Here is a 5125-nt window from a genome sequence, read left to right on the forward strand (position 1 = left end):
CTGTAATTAATTAAGGTACAGAGGCACCCCTTCTCTCCTGGGCCATTTCTGCAGTCCCCTAGGTTGTAAAATCCCCAGACTTCTGCCATTTTGGCACAGTATTCAATGAACTGTTCATCGGATGCTCCTGCACACTTTTCTACCGCTCTAACAACAGGGACGGCTCTTGAAAGAGGCTCTAGGACTGCTCAAACTTTCCGGAATTCAAAGGGGAAAAGGCTGTTAGATCTTAGGCATCTTCTCATGTTGAAATTTCTTTCCATATATTACCTAGGTTTGAGGCATGTAGACACTTGCACATAGATCTTTGTATGGCAAGATAAAAATAGTATTTGAGCTGCTGACTTGTGATCTAGAACATTCCTTTCTTTTGGACATTAGCTAGTAATACAAGATGTGGGAAAATGATTGCTGTGCCTTCTTGCTAAGGTTCATGCAAGATTTGTTTTTGTTTTGAAGGGCTTGTTTGTTTGTTTTTTTTAAAGAAAATGTATAGTAATCTGATCTTTATTTGCATCTCCTTAGAACAGCAGTATAATCAGGAAAATCTAGATGCTCTAACACCCCCCTGCAGGACCATGCAGTACCTCCTACCTGGGTTTACTTAAATATGCATGCTCCACAATCATATAAGAATTACTTTGTTGGCATTTCATATCACCAAGCCCTTCAAGAATAAATTGAGATAAGACCGTCAAATGCTTTTTTGACATACACAAAACTGCATAAATTCTCAAAATCAGRGTTTTCTGTGATTCAGTGCCCCCTTTAATGCTGAAAATCTCATGTGATCTTATTTGAAATAAATTAGCATATAATTAGCATTGTACAACATGAACACATTCAAGAATTTAATCCATTTTGCTATGTTTGCAAATAGAAAGAGACTCAATAGGAGTCTTGAAGGCTTTTAGATCAAAAAACACACCGAAATGAACTCATGCATTCTTGAGAGCCTCAAAAAGGTTTGGGCTCACACAGCAACACAGCTGACATTCGCTATTGGTTATTAATATTTATTTTTATTGATTTTTTGTTGCCACTTCGCCATCAGAAATCAGAGTGCTGGAAACAGTCTTACGAACTCCATACCACAGTTCAAGGATTTGGAGGAACAAAGGTCTATAAAGCTGCATTCACAACACGCAGGGGAGGAAGCAAGCACCTATATGTAAATGCATGCTATTACTTTACTGACTAAAGTTTTCCACATGATAACAGAATGGATTTCTCTTTCCCCTCTTTTAGCAGCAGCAGGAACAGAGCCTGAAACCATGTTCTCAGGTGGCCATGCAGCTTCTCAAGGCTTATAAAGGTTMTGTTTTAACACAATCTTAGCCTAATCTAAACAACCCTTTGCTAGACATTTCTCAGAAAAGCCAATCAGAAAATGGGGATCGCAACTCAAAGAGGGAATAAGACACATTATGCACTCGAAGAGACCTACTATAAAACCAACAGCTGACTAATTCCCCAGACTGAAGTTGCTGAGGAGATCAGTACGCAGCCATGTCCCCCTCTGCCCCAAGGAAGTCCAGAATATGCCTCCTAACAAGACAGAAGCCAGAAAAGAACAGCATTTATACAGAGGGCAGTTTTGATAAAACGCTTTGAAACRCTTGAAGTAAAAGCCTCTTACCATCCCGTCCATCTGTTATGAACCACCTTACAAGTTGGACCATCTGAYCACATCTACACTAGACCTCACTGCACTTTAATAACAACAACAACAACAACAAACGGAAAATCATCCTGCTGCTTCCATCAATGTACTACCAATTATAAATACTCCAGCCTTCTTTGATAAAAGCAAACCAAAGTACCAACAGCACAACATTTTAAGAAAAATATCTGCAGTAGACAAATCTTCCACAGCTATCTTTCCCTGATTTTCAGCACCTCGACAGCAAGAAGAAACACTGTAGCGCTGCTTCTGTTGCTTACATCTTTAGGGGGCATKCAGCGAAAAGTAAATTCTGATCACTTTTACTGAAGGAATTCAAAACGTTTTCAAGTTTGAGGAAATGACAAAAAAACAGGCACTAAAAGAAAACCTAAGGCAAGCCAAACAATCCAGAAAAATCCAGAAGCCAGTCGAGACAAAGTTCTGTAAGCCATAAACCACTCTGCCTCCCTCGGCTGGCAGGTAGATTCCTCCAAAGAGTTAGAAAGATTTCTCCTCTCCTTACACCACCTAGAAAAAGGCACAGCTATAGTATATACAAAGGGTTTTGTACTAGCTTTCAACTCTATTAATGGTGGCTCAGTTCCACCACTGTTGAAAGCAATTGGCAAACAAAAAGCAATGGCATGTACAATTCTAGAGACCTCACAAAGGTTTAAGAAAGAACAGCAGTAGTTCATTGCCTCTTTCATAACCTGCGGCACAGGACCTAGGCTTCTCAGTCAGATTTTGCTGCTGGACCTCAGTGGCAGAGATCAGCAGCAAAACCCTGGTCTTTCAAATTATCCTCTTGGGTACTAGATGTTAAGCTTCAGGTCCCAAATACTAGAAACAGAAGAGCTGAAGTTTTTATGAAAGACATTAAAGTCAGTATGTTAAGTTATACCAGCTCTTGCGACCCAGACTGAGCACTCAAGAAATTACTTTTTWAAATCCTGTTTACCATTTTTATTCAGCACTCAGATCATAAGGTATAAGGAATAATATGTATCATTYTACAAGTAAAGAATTAAAACAACCCCAAGATTTATTTTTCTAGTGCATCTACTTATCAGCTGCAAGCAGCTACCAAAGTAACTAGTAACCCTAAATGGCTCCTTTACTTAAAACAGTGCAAGAATCACTCCACTAACAGCTAATAGTCATACCACCTGAAGGGGAGAAAACTTTTCATAGGACAAGTCATTTCTGCACTAAAATTTATTAAAAGAATAAGGAGAAAATCATCATATGTCTAATCAAAAGCCTTAAATTTGAATGAAATGAAATTTAGTAAGCAAAGCTCTCAACAAGGTTGTTTTACCCGCTCTTTACACCGAGATGAACTCACTGCTTGCAACACGTGGGGGGAAAAAAAAGCCAGGAGCATATGAAAATGATGCAACTACCAAAGCAAAATGGATAAAACCCAAATAGCTGTGAATACCTAATCATGTTGCAAAAATACACAGTGCTTAAGATTCCATAAGAAATCAAGTTAGAGCTACAGAAGTTTGGGACTACATGAAAGAATGGTTTCAATAAACCAGTAAACCAATCCACACTTCCAGTTGCCATTATGACTAAATTTCACTTATTAATTACATAAAAGACAGATTTGGTCAAATTCCATAATTTCTATATCTCACAGCACATAATTAGCAAGTAAAAAAACTTCACCTCTCTAACTATCAATAGCTGAACATTACCCAAATACACACACAGACTTTGGGAAAAGGAATTAAGTGATCTTAACAAATGCTGAAAGTTAAGGTGCACCACATCTACAATCAGCCAAAATTTTATCATCGAAAACAGGACTGGAAGTTTCTAAAGATACTCTCTTTAAAGGTTTTCTTCACATGGACACAGTCAAAACTAAACCCTTCTAAAACAAGTCAGGCTCATTGAGAATCTCAAGCATTGCTCAAAAGTTCTCTGATGAGCTCATATCCTTCCTTTTTTGCTTAGCCATCTTTGCTCTACTGCACATTCACAGCCCCAAGATGAGCGTACCACAGATACAATGTTGTATTTTCAATTAAAAGACACTCTACAACAGAAGTAGTCGGAATACTCCTTGCTACTTTATAAGAAACWTTCCCAACCTTTAACTCTGTCTTCAGGATGCAGAAAACAACAAATTCTCTTTCTTAAGCTCTGCCTTTAGGAAGGAAGGAATAAGCTATGCATACTGATTCTTACATTCTAAAGAAAGCAGATTACATCCAGGATAAGGAAATTGCAAAAAAGTACCCAAGTGGGACAGAATGGTAAGTAAAAAAAAATAACAAATACTCAAGAACAAAAAACAGGAACAGAGAAAAATCTAAGTCTCCAAATCCCTTTCTAGACCTGCCACAAAATAGGCCAGCARAGCAAAGAATAGAACAATCATTTCTGTTGCAACATTTTCTCTAAGGCTTCTCAATAGTTATTAGCTTTCAGTTGAAAAAACAAAGGCTACAGAATTGGTACCACCCCAGGTGCCCCACAGTATATATTTCATTAGACTGAAAGCTTCTTCTCCTCCACCCCCCCCACCACTGTAATAATTTGAAATTATCATTAAGATGATACAGTCCTAGAGGTAAAGCCTAGAGGTAAAGCGTGCTGTATTCACAAGCCCAACACTCTGTATTCACAGTTCTAGCTCAGCACAAAGCTAAACATCCATTTTAGAAGCCAGTTACTCAGTCTCATAGTCAACACAATTTATATACTTTACTAATTTAACCTACTCAGATGACCCTTTGATACAAGGGCAGAGATAACCAATCTCAGAAAAATGGTATCAATATCAACATAAACAAACACTGTCTTCTGCAGATGGAGATTACAGCAATTAATCCCTCCACAAAGCGCATTGGTGGAACATCCAGTCTAAAAATCTGATCACCTAAATACTCCAACTCCATAACTTTGCTATGTAACAAAAGCTTTTAAGGCTTTTATTTTCCCCTCTTTCTAATTTGAGCTAACAATCCTTGGTGAATTATTCATACTTCTCAACTTACATTGTTCAGCAGCCCTCCTCCCCCCTCACCCTTTTTTTTTTCAAGCTTAAGCTTTCAAGACTCTAAAAATCTTCCCTTTCTGAAGAAAACCAGAACATAATACCAAATCAAAGATTCGGTGGCCACCTTAAAAAAAAAAAAATCCTAACAACTTATTTTTAGGAACAAATACAGCAACCCATAGTTGTTTTCGGCAAATGACCATTTAAAAACACATTCAGAGTTCTCACAGCATTTGATCCAAATAGATAAATCTTCCTTTTGCCAATCTGGCCTTTCCCGACATTAAACACACACACACACTTTTTAAGAATGCTTATAATTACTCACACAGACACGTTTTATTCACCGTCGTACCGATACAAGACGGACCAGAATAACGCAGGGTTATTCTGGACGCGTTCGTTGCGGAGCCGCCGAGGGCCCTCGGGCACCGCCGCTACCA

This window comes from Apteryx rowi, unplaced genomic scaffold (assembly GCF_003343035.1).
Source record: "Apteryx rowi isolate R43461 unplaced genomic scaffold, aptRow1 scaffold_78, whole genome shotgun sequence".
In the NCBI taxonomy this organism is placed as follows: domain Eukaryota; kingdom Metazoa; phylum Chordata; class Aves; order Apterygiformes; family Apterygidae; genus Apteryx; species Apteryx rowi.